Below are 21,803 nucleotides of genomic sequence, written 5' to 3' on the forward strand. Positions count from 1 at the left end.
TATCTTGCATAGCTAATTATGATCCCCCTCACCAAAAAGGTAACCTATTTTAAAAACTGGAGGAGAAACAGGCTGTTGGAATTGAAAAACAGTATGTCAGTTAAGAACCAGTTTTCTAACATATCTTCCTAAAAGACCTTTTCAACAGTAATTTTGCCTATACAGGATTTCTACTTTAAATGAGAATTTAGGCCTGTAGCCCCCACATATAAGGTATGATTTCACTTTATCCAGCTCTTTAAATTACAAAGAATTAAGAACCCAAACATGTGTCTTGTATATCAAAGTAAGTTAATAATTAATCCATTATTCATCCTATTTCACAAATGGGAAAAAGCAGAGCAACAGGGACGCTGTTAGAAGGCATGCTTGGGGCGCAGAGATGGCTCAGTTGATTAACATATGCCTTTGGCTCCAGTCATGGTTCCATAGTCCAAGGATCGAGCCTCACATCGGGCTCCCTGCTTGGCAAGGAGTCTGCTTCTCCCCACCCCTGCCTTCAAGCCCGCTCTCCCAATCACTCTCTCTCTCAAATTAATAAATAAAATCTTTTTAAAAAGAAGAAGAAGGCACACTAGATACATGTGGGAACTATTCCATGATTTATTTTAAAATAAAATAAAAATGTAGTAAAAGTCTGTCATGTGGGACACCTGGGTGGCTCAGTCAGTTAAGTGTCTGCCTTCGGCTCATGTCATGATTTTGGGTCCTGGCACAGAGCTCCAAATCAGGATCCCTGCTGCTTCTCTCTCTCCCTCTGTCCCTCCCCCTGTTCGTGCTCTCTAATAAATAAAATCTTAAAAAAAAAAAAAAAAAAAAAAGGCTGCCACGTAATCAAAAGCAGTCCTTAACACTGGTTCTCAGTAGGGGAAAACAAAACAAAACAGTGAGTAGTGAGATAAGCCATTACCAGAGTACAAAACCAAGCCAAGAGTGGAAAGAATAACCTACCGACAAACACTGTCTAACCCCAGGTCCTTTACTGGCACGCTATCACTTATTCTCCACACGTTTCCTTTTCTGTGAAAAGAAGAGACTAGTCTATCACCTATCTGTGACCATTTACCATATTTGTTTTTCAATCTCACACTTCATTATTTCAATATCCAACTCACAAATTCCTTGTGAAGAAAACAGGTAAAAACCAAATAAAATAGAGGAGTCAATTAATCTAGCTTGCTATCAGAGGTAGAACTTTCATACCACCCACCTCAAAACAGATACAAATAATTTTATTTTTTTCGAGATTTTAAGTAATCTCTACACCCAACGTGGAGCTCAAACTTAGAACCCCAAAATCAAAAGTTGCATGCACCACCAACTGAGCCACACAGGCATCCTCTAATATTTTTATTTAAAGCTTCTGAGAAAATCTACATACATCATCAAGTTCCACATCATGTAATCAGTAAATTCTACATAGTTAACTCACTTTTCTCAGAAATTCATTTTCTTACCTGAGTATCAATAGATCATTTAAAAGCATGAGGGTCAGCAAAGAGAGGAATTTCAATTAAGAGATTGATTACAACTCACTTAATTCATACACATACACAAATAGACAGGGGAGTACTTCTTATTGGATTCTCAGTTCATACTAGTATTAGTGGTCTTGGGTGACAGGAAGAAGTAAAACATGCATCTTCATCTATACCCTCAAAGAAACAGGTCTCTATGGAGCTCTGTTTCCAAAGATCTATATGGCCTCTTCCACTGGGGAGATGCCCTGTGGTAGACTCCTTTTTTTAATTCGGCCCTCTTGTAGTTTGCTATTTGAGTTAATGTTTTACTAGTCAGACCTAACAAAGGCCCCATTATGAGCCTTTTGGTCTAAGGTGTTACCAGATCCTCTGTTGGGACAGTTCTCTCTAGAGAGAACTAGAGAGAACTCTCTAGAGAGAACTCTAGAGAGAACTGTCCCATGGAAACTCTTCAGCAATCCACACCCTCACATTCTCAGACATTTGACTATCTGATCAACTTTCCCCTTCGTTCATTCCATCTTCCCCATCATGACTACTGTTTTTTTTTTTTTTAAAGATTTTATTTATTTATTTGACAGACAGAGATCACATGTAGGCAGAGAGGCAGGCAGAGAGAGAGAGAGGGAAGCAGGCTCCCTGCTGAGCAGAGAGCCCGACGTGGGGCTCGATCCCAGGACCCTGAAATCATGACCTGAGCCGAAGGCAGTGGCTTAACCCACTGAGCCACCCAGGCGCCCCCTGACTACTGTTTTTTAACTAATGATTACAAAAGTAGTGATTTTTTATTACCATTCATTCATGACATTTCACATCATCTCTACTTTTTTTCATCATCTCTAGTTTTAATCTTACTAATATAAATCTTTGGTGGGTTGTTTTGTTTTTTAATTAGAGAGAGGGCCCAACACAGGGCTCAATCTCATTACCCTGAGATGACAACCTGACCAAAATCAAGAGTCGGACACCTAACAAACTGAGCCACCCAGGCACTCCACTAATAACTAATGGTTTTTTTAAATTTTTTTATTTTTTAATAAACATATAGTGTATTATTAGCCCCAGGGGTACAAGTCTGTCAGTCGCCAGGTTTACACACTTCACAGCACTCACCATATCACATATCCTCCCCAATGTCCATAACCCCACCACCAACAAATTTTTTTAACTCATGGCTTATATAATCACTAGTTACCATTAAGTCTAGGACATTCTACCCCAATTAAATAAACCCAGAACTTTTACTTCTTTACATAAATCTTAAAAGATGTGCTTTAATTCCAATGCTCTTTTCTTTCTCTATCTCAAAAAATGAAGTCAACAAAATTCAAGTAAGGCTCTCTAACAATTATTTCCTTGCCTCTCTCATGTTTCCTGGACTAGTTAGATGGGTTAATAATTAGAACATGGTTTTAGCGACTACGGATTCATTCTCTCTATAATCCAGTTAGCTTCATTTCACACAAAATATCTCCCAAAACCAAAGATTAAATCCCATCAGCTATCTCTGGGATGCAGATTTAACTAGATGAACTATACAGCACATTCAGAATGCATTTCATCACTGGAACAAACCTTCTGCTGATGTTAGATGTCAAGCACTAGACTATCTTCCTTTACCATACCACTATGAACTGGTTTAAGAGTGTTCTCTTTAATAAATGATGAGCTGCTAACTCCTATTCAACTTCTGTTCCATTCACAATGTCTTCCACTTACTACATATATAGTTAATTTAGGTTACCAAATATACCAGTGGAGAGAATCCAGCATTAAACAAACCAAGTAATCAAGATCATTTTAAAATTCTATTTCTGTCTTCCCAGATTTTTAGTAATTACAACCATTATGCTGTCATTCAAGTATAAAGTTCTTACTTCCACCATTACCTGGACCATTGGGGAAAAAATAATACAGAATAAAGACAAAGTTTCACAGGATGCCCCCATATCACTGATCATGGCCCATCTCCTAGGACTGCTATTAATCTTAGGAATAATGTGTACTCACATTTTTAAAACCTCATATTCACAGTGCTTACAAGACCACCATGTTATATAAGCAGAGCTTAATTTAGTATAGGGAATAAAAAGGGGAAAGGGAGAACGTAAGTTCTCAGCTAATCCTCAAAATTCTGAGGTAAGTATTAATATTTGTTTTCAATAAAAATAAATTAGAAACCTGGTGATTCACAGACCTATACCCCTGAGGCTAATAATACATTATATGTTAATAAAAATTTTTTTTTAATTTAAAAAAAGAATTAGAAGATGATGATAATCAGGGAAGTTAAGCAACTTACAATGAAAGGGCCTCTGAAAACAGCACGAATCTAGCTCTGTTATTGTATATGACAAGCTGTTTCTGTTTCTAGGTTTACCATGTTAGCTGTCTATGACTCTGGGTAACTTAACATCTCTGAACCTCGTTTCCTCATCTGTAAAATACAGTTTAAATGAGATAATCCATGTTAAGTGTTTAATTCAAAGCTTAGTCAAAGAGCTAGTTATGGAAAGTCAAAAATCAAACTCCAGTCTGATTTCACAAGTCCATGCTTTTTCTATATTACATTATGTTATAGCTACCAACATATAATTATTATCCAAAATCCTTATTTGGAATACGGCACATGTGAAAAACTCATGTACCTAACTGAGACAACTTTAAGGGCTAACTAAACCAACAGAAATATTTTAGCTCTAATAACTAATAAGCAAAACCACACAGAACTCATCAGAAGATAATGTTCAGACATTCAGGCTTAACAAAGCTTTGCTCTAAATACTATAAAACTATTTCCCTACCTATATAGGAATTTATTATTTTTTTTAGAGATTTTATTTATTTATTTGACAGACAGAAATCACAAGTAGGCAGAGAAGCGGGCACAGAGAGAGGAGAGGCAGGCTCCAGAGGAGTGGCAGGCTCCCTGCCGAGCAGAGAGTCCGATGTGGGGCTCAATCCAGGACCCTGGGATCATGACCTGAGCCAAAGGCAGAGGCTTTAACCCACTGAGCCACCCAGGTGCCCAGAATTTATTATATTTATCTCAAATCAAACCAAATTAAAATTTTAATAACCAAGCATACCCCAAGTAAAGTATTCTCGTTGACCTAGACAAAGAAATCAGCCCTCTCACTACATAATTTGAACACTGCATCAAAATGAAGCCTGTCAACTGTATTTTCAAAATAAATTGTAACTTCATATTTTCATTTATAGCTATACTACTTATAAATTGAGACAACCAGTGTCATCACTTTTCCTACCCAATGCCCTGAGCAAAAACAAGCTTTGTTGTTCTAACAAAGTTCAAAAATCTCACTGAACAGTCTCAGGCTCCCCTGATCTGGTACGGGATAATGCAAATGGATAGTAGCAAAAGTAAAGTTGCGTCACAATTAATAATAGACTTACTATTTGGAACTTCCAGGAACTGATCTGCATTTTAAAAAGGGTTGCTAAACCAGAATGGAATACCCAAAGAGATTTATTTTGGCATCTGTAGCCTATTCGGCAAAGCAACAATCCTCCGGAGAAAAGAATGCCATAAAATATATGTACCTTGGTAAGGAGGCTGAGATCTAACGAAAGGCAGAGCACTTTCAACTATGAAATCACCCCTTAAAAGATAAGGAAATCAAAACACCTTCACTTTAGCGACAAAGCCTTTAGAACACAGTATTCACTTTGCAATAATCTTTAACGTTCCTGCATTTCTTGGATTTTAAAAAAATTCTAACTTCTTGACTCATAGACCTAAAATAGTTATTACATACACAAATGTTCTACTCCTACAGTTCAGAATCATAAGTAGGAAACATAGGTTTCTGTTTCTAGGTTTACAACTCCATACCCATTCATTTTGGACTAATATAACCACTAAATATAGCTTTAAGACACTGACAATTAAAAGGAGTGAATTACGTGAGTGACTCATACCTCCTATGTCCAGACACCAAGATCCAAGGATGATTCTGTCAGATCTATGGGAAGAGGAAATGATAAACACCTGTCACAAAATCTTTCCAAACTGGGAAGCCCCGAATGGAGTTATTGTCAATCTCCAATCCATTCCCCCAGCCACAACCCTGCTAAAGATACACTGCCAAACCTAACTCTGTGAAGGCAATGGGGAGAATTAAAGGCCATAAAGAGGGTGGCCACGCAAGTAATGGAGAGAACCCCGGGGTTTTTCTAGTCTTCACTTACAGAGTCAAAGTGAGAGGCCTTAACCAATTAAGAAGTCACTTTTCCTCTCTGGGCCTCACTTAGTCATCCATAAAATGCGGTGATGGCAAGAAGCTGTTACTACTCCGACGTTAAGGACGAACCCAAGATGCCTCAGGCAGCACCCGCGGAACACATCAAGCGTCCTGCCCTTCGACCACCCATCTGCCAGACTTTCTAAAAGGGCTGGACCACCATCCTTACTCCCCAGTCCCAACGCAAGCAGCGTGTCCGAACCAGGCCTTCACACCCACAACGTGTATCCCTTTTTCTCGCCTCACCTGTCCCAGGCAGACATTCCGCGGTCTCAGCGCTCCCCTCCCCATCCCACTCATCTCCCCCGGGAAGTGATGCGGGATTCTGGGCCAAGGAGCCCAGCAGAAGCTCACCTGGTACCCGACAACACCCTTCTTCTCCTTCAGCCCCCCGCCATCACCACCACCACCACCACCACCCACCTACTCCGCGACCCGCTCACCCTGCCCCCGGCGTCCCGGGAAAGCCCGACCACTCACCCGCCGCCGCTGCACCGTCTCCTCGGCGGCCTCTGGGCCAGAGCAGCCGAGGGACCGCGGGGGGCCGGGGCCCGGGCCCGCTGCTATCGCCGCCGTCGCCTCGCCTCAGCCCAGCCCCATCGCCCTCGGCGGGCGCCGGCGGCCGCGGGTCGCTCGGATTCGAGGCGCCGCTGCCGCCGCCGCCGCCGCCGCCGCCGCCGCGCGCTGCAGCTCGGGGTGAGGGGAGGGAGGCGCCGCGGCCAGGCCCTGGCTGAGCCCGGCACCGGGGTGTCCGCGCTCTCCTCCTCGGCGCCCGCGGCGGCGGCGGCTTGAAGCCGGACAGAGCGAGAACAAGGGACGGTGACGGGGGTAGGCGGGCAGGGGAGGGGGGCGGTCTGCACTCCGAAACGGCCTCCAGCCGCCAGCGACGAAGCGAACCCCCCTCCCCTCCGCCGTGGCGGCCAGATCACGCTGCGGGGAGAGCCGGCGGGCGGGGGAGCGCGCGGCAAGCTCGGGACTCCCGCGCCCGGATGTGAGGTCACGTGGTTGCCTCATCCCAGCGCCGGGCGCGGAGGGGCGCAGAGGGGACGTCGTGGGGCGGAGCCAGAGGAGATGGGCGGGGTCATTGGGTAGGCCCTGCCCACCTCGCCTTTAGGCCCCCTAGACCCGCGAAGGGAAGAAAGGGGCGAAGAGGACCTTTCAAAAGAGCTGCGTCTTGAGGAGGCGAAGTTACCAGCGGAGGACGGGATTTTTTGGCCTGGAGGAGGTGGAAATTGCCACCCTGGCCGTGCAAAAACAAGATCATGGTACAGATCCCCATTTAATGAACAGGGAAACTGAGGACCAGCGAGGGACCTAGAATAGACTTGCCCAGAGTCAAGGTCAAGGTGGAAACTTGTGCTACAACGGAGAGAAAACCCGACCCTGGTTCTACTCCAGGTCTCCTTCATTCCTTAAGAGCGCCACCACCCCCCATCCAAAAACAAACAAAAAACTGTAATTCGCCTTCGACAGCGAGCTCAGCGCACCGGCCTCCCGCGGAGGACTGGGAAGCCTATGCAGGAGAAAGCTCCCACGCGCCCACCCCACTGCCTCCGGCGTAAAGGAGTTTCTTCCGATGGCGCGGGAGGCAAATTAAATACTTCCCTCCGCAGGAGCTTTATCTCCGCGCAGGGCCCCGGCCGGATATACAAATCGCGCGTTTGGTTTTCGCGGTGTCCCTTCGGCGACGCGCACAGGGGGCGCGCCCCGCCACCTGCAGCCTCGTGCTCTGGCATTCTGGCCCCAGCCTGCCGCACCTGCTCCCTTGAAACTCCGCCATCGGTATTGTTGTTGTTGTTATTATTATTATTACTATTATTATTTATTATACCTTGCGGCTAACAGAACTCTTAGCTGCTTGAACGTGAGTAAGAGAAGGTAGCGCGCCTGCGCGACCCCTGGTCCACCGCACTTAAGAGGCACCTCGCAGGAAGCGGAGAAACACTCGGGCTCTGGTTGGTAGCACGTGGTGACACTTTTTTGGGGTTACTACCCGGGCTCCGTGACATATGCTGACACCTCATCTGGGATAGCAACTGCCCCCAGTCCACGGCGCAGGGAGCCAGGAACATGCCGCTTCTGGCCTTGTAAGCTGTGTGGAGCTGGACAGTTTCCATGCACATTTCCTCACGTGGCGGAGACAGCACACTGCATCTAGTAGGTGTGCATCTCTCTTCACAGCCCCTGGGCACAGTCTCACCTTTGTTTGAAGCCTCACAGTGTTCAAATGATGACAGGAGATAGGGGGTGTGGAAGCGTGGCAAATTCTAAGAAGCTAACTCGGTGCGATTGAGCCCTCAAAGCCTCCTCCCCCACCTCTCCTGGCTTTTTGGCTCCGGGCTGTTTCCCCTTAGCCTTTTTTCTTTTTTCTTTTTTCTTTTTCCTTTTTTTTTTTTTTTTAAGATTCTTACTTATTTGACAGACAGATATCACAAGTGAGCAGAGAGCCCAAGGCGGGGCTCCATCCTAGGACCCTGGGATCATGACCTGAGCTGAGAAGGCAGAGGCTTTAACCCACTGAGCCACCCAGGCGCCCCTCCCCTCAGCCTTTTAACACGTTCAGGTCTCACGTCTAAAAACCAAACTCTGGTGCCAGCCCTCCAGTCCGACTGCCCTCTCCAGTTAGATATCAAGTGCTTCTCTCCCTCTCACAGGCTGGTGGCCTCTTAAACAGTGCGTGTGTGTGCCCTCCTGTCCTGTCGTCCCTTTCCCCACCATGTCCTCAGTTCTCAACACTCAGCAGTCTGGCTTCTCCCCACTCACACCCCCCCTTCCCTAACCCTGCTAGGGCAGGAGTAACTCTGACCTTCATTTTCCCAAAGTGGGTAGTTAGTTACTTCTCAGGCCTATCTCTCTGGATCTCTCTGATCCTTTTGACACCTCCAGATCGCTCTCACCTTCTGGAATCTCAATACTATCTTGGATTCCAAAGGAGTGCCCACTCCCAATTCTCATGTCTCAGTAAATAAGGCCCCTGCCTCCTCTGGTGACATCCTTAAGTGATACCAGCTGTGGGTCTGCCCCTTATGTGCCAGATTCCCTGTAAGCCCCACAGCTCCTCTCACTCCACTCTCCTGGGATTGCCTCCATCCTCATGGTTTCAACTAATGGGTCAGCCCTCTCCAGCCCGGACCTCTTTCACAAAAATTAGACCCAACTCTCCAACTGCCTGCCTGCCTTCTTGCCTGGCAGCTCTATCTGGATACATCACACACACACACACACACAAATTCAGCATGCTGGAGAGACTGAACCCATCCACTAGCTCCATGTGGGCTCTCTCTCAGTGGTCCCCAGCAGCACCTGCTATCCTCAGAACGGGAAAGCTAGAAACCTTGATTCAGCCCTTTGCCGTATCAAGTAACCCAGTCCTATCTATTTCACCTCCTTAATAAGCCTCGAATCCCTACCTCCATTCATTCCCACTGGTGCGGTTCGTGCCATCCTTGGTGGCAGCCGCCTGACAGTGGCCTTCAGGCAAACTTACCCTCCACTCAGCCTCCAGAGTGAACTACCTGAAATGTGCTCTCATTGAAAATGCTGCACAAGTTCCCCCTGACTTCTACAGCTGCCTGGGTGCCCTCCAAGGCATCCAGCATGAACCTGTCAATGCATTGAGGCTTTTCAAAGCCCCAGAAGAGCCCCTGGCTTCAAGAAGCAGCCAAAATCCCCAGGGCAAGGCAACACCAAGCGGGCCAAGGGAAAACTGTAGGAAGAAAAAAAGCAATTGAACATTTCAAGAAATTCTCTGCTACAGATGTCCTGGGGACAAAAGAAGAGAATTTGGACACTGACAGGAGGAGATGCTGAGTCACTAGGAAAGGTCTGAGCTTGTTTCTCTAGGCTCAGGGAAAAGACAGAGCCAGGAAAGGAGGAGAGGGCCAAGAAGGGTAGAAAAAGAGTGGAGCAAGTCCTGAGAAGTTCTGGGAGGCTTGCTGACTCTACACCCATGATGATTCTGGGCCTTGCAGCTGCTCACACAGGGCCGAGCCCCTCCCTCCTCTGATCCTGCTCTCTCTTAAGACCCAGCTCAGGATCAAAGGACCAAATAGACAACAGTCCTCCCCAGACAAAGGTCTGACTTCACCTTCCACAAGGACCATGTGGCATCTCCTCCACCCTCAAGACCCCAGTCGTGCTTGCCTCAACCTATTCACCATTACCTTGTCATTCAGACCCCACCAAGAGGAAACACCCACACATTAACTGCACCCAGTGGCTGTCCTTCACGCTAGTCAGAAGAGGGTTCAGTGCCTGCTTCCAAGAGAGCTCACTCTTCACAGGTATGGTCCTGGGCCTTCCCAAGATCACACTGTTGCCAATTCTAGCTGACGTTATTCAGACCTTGTCTTCAGGATTTACCTCCTATCCTTGAAACACTTTTCTCTTAGTTTCTATAACTTCTTTCTGGAATCGCCCCTCCCTTTTCATTACTCTCTCAACTGCTAGTGGGTGGGTACTTCCTCTAGCCTCCTTCTAAATGGTGCTGGTCCCCAGGGCTCAGTCCGGGTACATGTCCTTCTCTACACAAGTTTTATCATCTCTTTGTTTAATTTCACTTCTACCAACTTCACAGGAGTTGTGGATGGGCTTCAAGGGGTCTATAAATTTCTTAAGCTGCAATGCAAAAACTTTTAAAGGAAGAAGTATAGCTTTCATCAGCTTCTTCAAGGTGTCTGGCTTCCCAAAAAAAGGAAAAGAACACTGAGCCAAATGCAACCTCCCCTCATGACCTGTCCATCATGGCTGCAGCTAATATCAAATAAATAAATAAAATCTTTAAAAAAAAAAGAAAAGAAAAGATAGTTACCCACCCAATGCTCAAACCAGAAACCAGAAACCTAGGAGTCATTCTTTCCAATCAAATATGTAGCCCATTTCAAATCCTTTCACATCTCTTCATTGCTACTGCTCTTAGAAATACCCAAGCCACCTCCTTCTCTCACCTGGGATACCGCCTTAGCCCCCAAAGAATTTCCTTGCTTTCAGCCTTCACCCCTTTCCAGTCCTTTCTCACACAGCAGCCAGAGTTTATTACTGTGTATGACTCAGAGTACAGGTCTTGATGAAGGCTTCCAATTGCTTCCCATTTCACAGAGAATAAAATGTGAATTTCCTTGACCTACAAGGTCCAGTGTTGGGCCTGCCCATTACTCCCCCCTTGCTGGCACTCCTCCACCATCACCCTCTTCTTACCCCACATCTGTTTCCCCACCTTATCTCATCCATATCTAAATACACCTTCTTTTAGTTCCCCAAACATACCAAACTCCTTCCTGCCTCAGGACCTTTGCAAAACCTATTTTTTCTGTCTCCTCCCTTTTTCCCCTCACCTGGCTAGCTTCTAACCTTCAGCTCTCAGCTTAGATGAGTATACATCAGTTCTTGAAAGAGCCCTTCCCTAGCCACTCATTCTTTATTTTTTGATGACCTCCATTTATTTTCTTTACAACCATTATCGCAATGTTAACTAATTGTGTTAATTACACAATGTAATTACATGTGAGTTTATGTACGTATTTAATACCTGTTTCTCTCACCAGACTTCAGGTTCTGTGAAGGTGAGGACCAGCTGTAGCTCCAGAAGTTTTCTAAAAGGAGCTTTAAAGTGGCAGTCTTTTTGGAAGAGGAAATGAGGGTTTGTCCCAAGACTGAGTGGCACTTAATTAAGAGTGACAAAGTGTTAGTTGTCTATTTTTGTAAAAGGGGGAGAGGACATTGGGAATCATGGAAAAGAGACACATAAAATACCCCTCCCAAGCCATCCGTTGGTGTTTCTCCTGGCAGAGACTGAGTTGATTTCATTTATCAGTACATACTCCAAGGTAGATGAAGGCTGGCATATGGTAGAACGTCAATTTTTATAGTCAGATGAATGAATGAGTGAATGAATGAGTAGATGAATTCATAATCTCAAAAATCATCTCTCTGAAATGCCTTCCCTGAATCCCAGGCTAAGAATCTCTCTTCTGTGCATCTTTTTCTTTTTTTTAATCACATTTACAACCTTAAATAAGTATCTGTTCGGTGTTTCTAACTTCTATATGTTTATGTTGTATATTCATATCTTTGTTTTTATACTTTTAATATTTTCTTTTGTTATATGATCATAACAACATTGTCAATACTGAAAGTCGTAGGTACCATTATCTGTATTTTCTTTCTTTTTAAAGATTTTATCTATTCATTTGACAGACAGAGATCACAAGTAGGCAGAGAGACGCAGGGTGGGGAGGGGCAGGGAAGCAGGCTCCCTGCTGAGCAGAGAGACTGATGCGGGGCTGGATCGCAGGACCCCGAAACCCTGACCTGAGCCGAAGGCAGAGGCTTAACCTACTGAGCCACCCAGGCACCCCCATTATCTGTAATTTTTTATAGGTGAAGGAACTGGGGAAATTTTACATGGATTATCTCATTTAATCTTTAGAGCAATCCCAGAAAGTAGGTACTATTATCATCTGCATGGTTACAAGTGAAATTGAGGAAAGCTTAAAATCCCATTTTACAGAAGAGCAGGTGTGAAATAACTCACTCGGGTTCACAGAGCTAGGAAACAATAGCATAGCCAGGATTCAACCCAGAGAACTTGGCTCTCGATATGAGCCAAACTCTTCACCAATATGATCAAATGATGCCATAGGGATTCCTCCTCTAGGATCCAAACACTTTGGATTATCTGATTAAGAACCCAGACTCTGATTTCTTTCTTTTTTAAACATTTTATTTTATTTTTTTAAGATATTATTTTTGTATTTGACAGACAGAGATAATAAGGAGGCAGAGAGGCAGGCAGAGAGAGGGAGAGGAGGACTCAGGCTCCCCACTGAGCTGAGAGCCCAATGTGGGGCTTTATCCCAGGACCCTGGGATCATGACCTGAGCTGAAAGCAGAGGCTTAACCCACTGAGCCACCCAGGCACCCCTCTGACTTCTTTCTAAGCAAGAACCTAACTAACCCATCTCTAGATCCTCAGCCCTTAGCCAAGGACCCAGCAACTGATGGCATTCAGTAACAAATATTCTAGGTTATGGACCACAGAGAATCCTTGACTTTCATAGTGCTCTGTCAGACTAGCCGGGGAATTGTTATGATTCCCATTTGATAGAGATGAAAATTCAACTTCACAATTTCACAAGGGGAAGTGACTTGTCTAATTGTCTTTCTTTTTTTTTTTTTTTTAAGATTTTATTTATTTGAGAGAGATCATAGGTAGGCAGAGAGGCTGGTGGTGGGGAGGAGGAAAGCAGGCTCCCAGCCGAGCAGAGACCCTGATGCAGGGCCTAATCCCAGAACCCTGGGACCATGACCTGAGCTAAAGGCAGAGGTTTTAACCCACTGAGCCACCCAGGCGCCCTCTAATTGTTTTTCTGACTGACTCCAGCTCTCTTTTATATCTTCTCTGATGCTTTCCTAAAAGGTTAGAGGACACATGTTTAGCTTAGGAAGACTTTGCCTTCAGAAAGACTGAAAAAGAAAAAAAAAATACTACAGCACTCATTGCCTTTTCCTAGAGAAAGTGGCCATTAAAAGTTCTTCAGTGGGCACTGGGTGGCCCAGTCAATTGAGCATCTATCTCTGGCTCTTAGCTCAGGTCTTAATCTTAGGGTCCTGTGTTCAGGCTTTGGGATTGGGCTCCATGCTGGGCACGGTGCCCACTTAAAAAGGAAAAAAAAAAGTTATTTGATTATGATGTTTGCCTAACAAGCTTTCTTTCCTTTAGCTCTACCTAAGCTATTCTGTGCCCATTTAGCTGGAACTATGCAGGCCTGTGTGTGTGTGTGTGTGTGTGTGTGTGTGTGTTGGAACAGGAACAGGGAACAGAGCTGTGAGTCAGTTGTCTGGAAATCAAAGTCCAGGGGCTATCACTGACTTGTTTTTCTTTTTCAAGATTTTATTTATTTATTTGTCAAAGTTGGAGGGGCACAAGCAGGGGGAGTGGCAGGCAGAGAGAGAAGCAGGTCCCCCGCTGAGCAGGGAGCCCAGTGTGGGTGGGACCCCACCCATCCCAGGCCCCTGGGATCATGACCTGAGCCAAAGGCAGATGCTTAACCCACTAAGCCACCCAGATACCCCTACTGACTTGTTTCTGTTGCAAATCAAAGTATATATTCCTTTTTGCCTCTGCCACAAAGCAAAAGCCAGGGGCCCCACATTCTTCTCTGGCCCTGGTGCACTAGGATCTAGTGGTCACATGACACTGAATATTAGTTACTAACTTGCTGTTTGAGTCATAGGGCCCTTGCTGGAGAGGGCTCACTGAGGGCATAGAACCAGTCATGTGCTAGCAAACCAATCCTCCAAGAGGGAAAAAACCCAAATTTGTAGCACCTACCAGTTTCCTGGTGTAAATACTCCCACTATAGCCGATTTCAGGCTACCAACAGTTTAAGCTGCTCACAAAATTCCTGAAAATTTAGCAACCTGCTCTAATGAGCCAACACAAACCAGTTCTAGCACATTGCTGCTTAGAGGAACTGCTCATGTGATGGGGAGAGAGGAAAAATACAAACAGCCCTTTAGGGACAAGACCTGCCCCATCTGCTGTTACAGGGAATTTCCCTGTGTTTGGATGTAAAGATTTCATCTCTGATGACAAAAGAGCAATTGTACTGGAGATGGGAAAACTGTGCTCAAGTCTCAGCTTTCTTAGAAGTAATGTGTTTATTTCTTGGAATTCCAATGTTAATGGAATGATATTACCCACCTCACAGGGTGGTTGATTATCTAACGAACACTTACACAGAATTTACTATCCCCTAGACACCGTTTAGTACTTTAAACATACTCATTTAATCTTTATAATAATACTGTGGGGTGAGGCGCCTGCGTGGCTCGGTGGTTTAAAGCCTAAGCCTCTGCCTTAGGCTTTGGTCATGATCTCAGGGTCCTGGGATCGAGCCCCGCATCAGTCTCTCTGCTCGGTGGGGATCCTGCTTTCCCCTCTCTCTCTGTCTGCCTCTCTGCCTACTTGCGTTCTCTGTCAAAAGCAAACAAACAAAAAAACTTTAAAAAAATAATAATACTGTGAGGTAAATACTATGATGAATTTAGAGCTGAAAAGACCAAAGTACAGATTATTTAAATTCTCTAAGGTCACACAACTAGCAAGTAATAGAGGTGGGATTGAAATCTGCTCCAGAGTCTATGCTTTTATCTTCTACAACCCCATGTCAAAGCCAGCCTGTTTTTATAAGTAGTTTTATTGGAACATAACCATGCTCATTCACTTACATATTATCCGTGGTTACTTTTGTGATACAACAGGAGAGTCCTCACAAAGCCCATGTGACCTGCAAAGCCCAAAATATTTATTATCTGGCCCTTCACACACACACACAAAAAAAGTTGTCTGAAGTTGTCTGACTCCTTTTCTATGATACCCTACCTGTTTGAATGGGGTGAGACTATAGTCCCCAGGGTCAAGCTTGTTCTGAAATTGTGTTCTGGGCCAATAAGACAAGTAGAAAAATCATATCAAGACTGTAACTGAACCCAAAGTTTTCACTATAACAATTGTATCAGTGAAGTCCCATTAAAATGTAAGCTTCAGTAACAAATGATCCATGGAAATGAGTATTAATAGAAACATGTATCTGAATTCATGAGATCCCAACATCTCAGGGGTGGAATTATTTCACAGATTGTTCATTCCAACCCCAACTCTTCCCTTGGAGATATTGTTTCAGGTTTCTAAAGTTAATGCTGGAAATCCCTCGTGATCATCCCTTGAGTCCTGCAAGATGATTCCCGTCTATAGACATGGGCTTTGGGGGTTTTTTGGTTTTGTTTTGCTTTATTTTTAAAGATTTCGTTTATTTATTTGACAGAACGAGAGAGCATAAGCAGGGGAGCGGAACAGTAGAGGGAGAGGGAGAAGCAGACTCCCTGCTGCATGGAGAGCCCAATGCAGGGCTTGATCCCAGGACCCTGAGATCATGACCCAAGCCAAAAGCAGACTCGTATCTGTCTGAGCGACCCAGGCGCCCCATCATAGGGTTCTTGCACAGCAGAGCAAAGGCATCTCTTTTACGGAATCCAGCCTCAGGCTCACATCTCTACACCTGTTCTGTCTCCAAGGAGCTCCACCACATGGCTGTCTCAAATGCCAAGCAGAGAAACTCCTCAAAGCCTATCACACCAACCTGCAGGAAAGTCATTAAAAACTTCCCCCTGACCTTTGCAGCTACTTCCTGTGAGTCTCTCAGGGACTACTAGTGACTTGTGACCTATTTTGGTCTGACAGTTCTGGCTACCAGGATAAATGAGGAACAAGCCCAGCTACATTTGGTCAACTGTTTCCTTTGGGCTCCTGGCACCAAAAAAAGAATTGTTCAGTGAAAGGACTGCAGGTCAGACAGGCGCCTAATTGCCCCACTCAGGTTGGGAGATTTTCATTTCACTGTAAACCATGGGTCAATACCTCAAGAGCACCAGAAGGCTGTTGGTCACCTTGGGTTTGCTGGAAACTGTTGCTTCCTTATAATCGTAGAGGAAAAGAACGCATGTGCTCTTCTTGTTAAGTTTTTCTTTTTTTCCCCCCTCAAAGCAGAGATGCCTCGCTGGCCTGGGTAAATTAAGGAGACACTGGTTGAACTCCTGTGTGAAAGTCCCATTGCCAAGGAATTTCTTTCATAAACATTCAGAAGTGAGTTGATCCAAAACATGCTTCCCCCAGGAGGTTACCTGTAATCTAATCCCGCCTAGGAAGCACAGTGCAAACAGCTCGAGGTGCTGCAAATTCCACACAGCTGCACAAAGTGAAGAGACAGGAAGACCTCAAGGTAGAGAACATCAGAAGCGTGTCTCGATTTCCACACTGTTCTTTGGCACCACGCTCCTTAAATACATTTAAGTCACTCATTATTACTGGTCAAAACAAGCAAAGCGGAAGTTCTTGGGGCTTTACTAAAAATTCCCTTCGCGATTTTGTAAGCTATCTGATTTTTTAAGGTATATTTATGAATTTATCAACTTAATTTCATTTTAAATATACATATATACATATCTAAATATTCACAGACTACTTTCAAGCTCCAAGACAAAAGGCAGAGGCATGTTCACCTTTTTATCACTTACAACATGTGGCCAGAGTAGTAGGTGGTCAGTAATTGCTCTTGTTGACATGTAACCTTCTTGAAGATAGGAACTTTCTCTATTCTGTTCATTCTGATAGCCCCAGAAACTAGAACAGTGATCAACAGGTAGTACCACTCAATAAATATTGAATAAATTGGCCTATACCCTTAAATGCAGGAGAAGGAGGTTTAGAATTCGCAATACATTTTTCAGTAAATTCAGTCCTCCCTGTAAGGAATCAATCAGAGAGTTAGAGTCAATAGAAGATACATATTGACAAATAATGAAAGATTTTTTGCAAGCATTTGGCTGACATGATTGTGGAGGCTGACTGGCAAGGCTGAAATCTGCAAGGCTGGTCCCTAGCACTCTTGGATGGAATTTCTTCTATGGGGAAAGCCTCAGCTCTACTTGTAAACCTTTCAGATGGTTGAATTAGGGATGCCTGGGTGGCTCGGTTGGTTAAGCATTTGGCAGCATCTTGGGTCATGGTCCCAGGGTCCTGGAATCAAGTCCCAGCAGGGGGATCCTTGCTCAGCGGGGAACCTGCTTCTCCCTCTGCCTGCCTCTCCCCCTGCTTGTGTATGCACACTCTCTCTCTGACAAATAAATAAAATATTAAAAAAATAATAACAAACAAACAAATGGTTGAATTAGTCCCACTCATATTCTTTAGGATAATCTCCTTTACTTAAAGTCAATGGATTATGGAATTTGAAAACATGTCCGAAATACCTTCGTAGCAACATCTAGATTAGTGTTTTATTGACTAGCTGGAGCTATAGCTTAGCCAAGGTGACACTTCAAAAAGACATAGGAAAATCAGTAAATGTAATATACCATGTTAATAGGATAAAGGACAAAACCCACATGATCACCATAATAGACGGAGAGAAAATACTTGACAAAATTCAGTACCCTTTCATGATAAAAATATTCATGCCAAAGTTCATAGCATTATTTATAATAACCAAAAAGCGAAAACAATCCAAATGTTCATCAACTGATAAATGAATGAACCAAATATAGTATATCCATACAATGGAATACTATTTGGCAATTAAAAAAAATGAAACACGGCTATATGTTACAACATGGATGAACCTTGAAAACGTTATGTTAAGTAAAAGAAGTCAGCCACAAAGGGTCACATATTATATGATTCCTTTTCCCTTTTTTTTTTTTTTAACATTTTATTTATTTAAGAAAGAGAGAGTGCTTCTGGGTTGGGTGAGGGTGGGGAGCAGCAGAGGGAAATAGTCTCCAGCAGGCTCTGCAATGAGCACACAACCCAGAGCTCAGAGCCCTACCCAGAGCTCAACCCACAACCTTGATATCACTACCAGAGCCAAAACCAAAGGTCGGTCACTTAACAGACTGAGCCGTCCAGAGCAGGCAAGTCCACAGAGATAAAAAGTAGACCAATGGTGGGTTGCTAGGACTGGGGGAAGGCGTGAATAGGGAGTGACTGCTGATGCCTACAAGTTTCTTCTGGGGATCATAAAAATATTCCATGGTCATACAGTGGTGATGGTTTTACCACTCTGTGAATATGCTATAAACCACTGGTCTGTATACTTTAAAAGGGTGATTTTTGTGGTATGTGAGTAATATTTTAATAAAGGTGTTATGTCCAAAGAAACAGTATATTTACAAAGGGTTTTAAATAACATAGTAAGGGCCACAGGCCATGGTTCAGCAGTGCTTTATGTAAAGCTTCTATTCCTCTGAGTAGCATAATTCAATTCTTTCTTTGAATTAGACCATCAGAAGGCTCCAAATAGAATCATATTAATTTGGTGCACACAATCACACTCACAAAGCTTCATCTGAATATTTTACCCACAGTTTATAACAACCACATGGAGCTTACTTCTGTACTTTTTGCACAAATAATGAGGACATGGCCCATCCCATCATCACACCACTATTGTTCCTTGTGTTACAGTATATTTCATGAAAATTTGATGTTATAGCTTATTTTAGGAAAAGCAATATCCCTTTGGAATTATCCTTTCTGATAATCAAAACTATACAACTGATTTTAATTTCTTTTTAGCCTGGGAGGAAACTCAGTTGAACCATGGCAATTACATTGATTGAAATAATTAACATTTTTATCTCCATTTTTTTCGTTCTGTTTTTCTTCTTCTGTTCTTAATTTGCTATTTGATTGCAGGGAATTTTGGTGTAAGTCACCTCAAATCCCAAAATTTATTTGAAGGATTGGTCCAGGATTTTTTTTTTTAAGATTTTATTTATTTATTTGACAAACAGAGATCACAAGTAGGCAGAGAGACAGGCGGGGGCGGGGGGGGTAGTATGCTCCCTGCTGAGCAATGAGCCTGATGTGGAGCTCGATGTGGGGCTCAGTGTGGGGCTCGGTGTGGGGCTCGATCCCAGGACCCTGGATCATGACCAGAGCCAAAGGCAGAGGCTTTAATCCATTGAGCCACCCAGGCACCCCTGGAGGATTGGTCCAGGATTTTAGACTAAGGTTCAATATTTAATCATGCCTCACCTTAAATCAAGGTTTTTCTTTTCTTTTCTTTTTTTTAAAAGATTTTATTTATTTATTTGACAGGCAGTGAAATAGTGAGAGAGGGAACACAAGCAGAGGGAGTGGGAGAGGGAGAAGCAGGCTTCCCGGTGCTCCTAAATCAAGTTTTTTCTATACTGTCACTTTTGACATTTTGAGCTAGATAATTGGGAAGTGGGGGTTGGGTGGGCGGTTGCTCTGTGCATTGTAGGATATGCAAGAGCATCTTCGGCCTCCACCCAGTAAATATCAGCAGCAGCTCCCCAGTTTAACAACCAAAATGTATCGATACATTGCCAAATGTCCTCTGGAGGACAAAATTGCTCTCAACAGAAAGCCATTGCCATTAAACCATCATTGGAAAAAACTGACCTCACCACGCTTCCCAGTAACTCTTGAAAAGTATCTGAAATGCTTCACTCTAAATGGATAGGTGATAAATAGACAGATACATAGATCGATACATAGATACATACACAGATACATACATAGATTCATACTTTGCTGGCTTACTTGTGATAAAACCAGGACATCTCTTCACTTGGGGCCAATTCCTAAAGGAGATCCGCTTCCAGGTAGATCTCATATTACAAGGGAATCATTTTCTGATCTATTATGTCATTTGAGCCCTATGATCCATTAAAAAGGAAATTATTATTATCCCAATTTTTTGAGGAGGAAACTGAAGAGTGAAAATGATCAACTTCTGGACCAAACGCCAAATTCAGTGCTGCTCCCCTTACGGCTGGGGAAAGTGCCCTTTCTCCCTTTCTGTCCAAATATCACAGCTATCTTGCCCTAGGTGGGTAAACATTAGGGATGGAGTTCTATAAGGCTAAAGATGGTCTTACAAAGCACCAACCATCTAAAACAGTGTTTCACCCAGTCAAAACCGAGAAAACAAGATTACCCCTTCCCAGAGGACATCATACGGTAATTAAAAAATGCACACATTTCCATTAGTTCTAGCTTTCTATTTACGAAGAACGCAGGGGATGGAGGAATGAGTTAGACACTGGTAGGGAACAATCAATCAAATGCAGAAGTGGGAACACTTTATAAGACAACTGGTTTGAACTTTTCCAAAAAGTCAGTATCTTGAAAATAAACAATCAAAAACAAAACCATGGAGGGACTGTTTTAGAATAAAACAGACCAACAAAACATAATAATCCAATGCAATTTGTAAACCTTGATTGGTATCCTGGTAATATATAAAAGGAATTCTTAGAATGAAGAGAATTTTGGGGCACCTGGGTGGCTCAGTGGGTTAAGCCTCTGCCTTCGGCTCAGGTCATGATCCCGGGGTCCTGGGATCAAGCCCCACATCGGGCTCTCTGCTCTGCAGGGAGCCTGCTTCCTCCTCTCTCTCTGCTTGCCTCTCTGCCTACTTGTGATCTCTGTCAGATAAATAAAAAAAATCTTTAAATAAAAAAAAAAAAAGAATGAAGAGAATTTTGAGTTTGGACTAGATAGAAGATTATGGAATCAGTTTTAGTTTTCTTAGATGTGATAATGGTGTTGTTCTTATTCTTAAGAGATACCTGTGGAAAGTATTTCAGGATAAATGCCATGATATCTGCAATTCTCAAATGGCTTGATGACAGCAAAACAAGATAGATGATAGATGGATAAAGTAAATACAGTAAAATATTAACATTTTTTAAAAATGTAAATGGAAACTATGAAGGAGTTTGTTTTACTATTCTTTCCTTTTCTCTGAATGTATGAAATACTTTCATAATAGAAAGTTGAAGGGAAGGGTGCCTGGGTGGCTCCATCGGTTAATGTCTGCCTTCAACTCAGGTCATCAACCCAGGGTCCTGGGATTGAGCCCCACAGGAAGCCTGCTTCTCCCTCTCCCATTCCCCCTGCTTGTATTCCTCTCTCACTGTCTCTCTGTGTCAAATAAAGAAATAAAATCTTAAAAAAAAAAAAAGTTGAAGGGACATTAACAAGCTTCCTTGATGTACTGATTTTGGAGTAACCCACATGTCACTTTGGGTGGGGTGTACGTGGGGAGACTTTGAGGACCCCAAGAGCCCCCATAGTGGTGAACAACATTCTTTGTACAGATGGGACTCTACCTTCCTCTGGGGAGATGTTCTATAGCTCCTGATACTTTTCAAAGGGGACCCAGAAAGGCCTTGAGGCTTGCCTGGAGATTTTAGGTCTGGGGCTGCATGAGATGCATGAGATTCTTGGTCTTAGAGACATTTTCTGGTGGCTTAAGCCACATACTGGAAATGGCTGCCTAAAGGCATAGGATCTTAGAACCCTCCTTCTCTGCTAGCCTACCCTGGCTCCCTCCTCCCCGCCACGTGGTCTCCTTGGCATTCTTCCCAAGCAAGAGGCACACACAGTCTTTGGGCGTTGCTTTGGCTGGTCCTTCTTGCAGCTCTGTCCTCCAAATGTGTGATTGATTGCCTAACAGCCTCACCT

The 21,803-nt window shown here is 43.8% G+C and overlaps 1 protein-coding gene across 5 annotated transcripts in view; it reads right to left on the reverse strand.

Annotated features, from left to right (window-relative positions):
* ATP13A3 (ATPase 13A3) overlaps positions 1–6,746 on the reverse strand; it is a 92,699-nt gene extending 85,953 nt beyond the window's left edge. For 4 of the 5 annotated variants that reach the window (XM_045088730.1, XM_045088734.1, XM_045088735.1 and 1 more), the window contains exons 1-2: positions 6,227–6,746; positions 5,424–5,467 (exon numbers count right to left, since the gene is read on the reverse strand). The gene's annotated coding sequence lies outside the window, so the exon portion shown is untranslated. Of the gene's footprint in view, positions 1–969; positions 1,021–5,423; positions 5,468–6,226 lie in introns of all 5 variants that reach the window. The other variant, XM_045088731.1, reaches the window with a different exon arrangement.
* Between the last annotated feature and the right edge of the window lie 15,057 nt (positions 6,747–21,803).

Source organism: Mustela putorius, unplaced genomic scaffold (genome assembly GCF_011764305.1).
Source record: "Mustela putorius furo isolate JIRA1106 unplaced genomic scaffold, ASM1176430v1.1 tig00003834_pilon_pilon_pilon, whole genome shotgun sequence".
Lineage (NCBI taxonomy): Eukaryota > Metazoa > Chordata > Mammalia > Carnivora > Mustelidae > Mustela > Mustela putorius.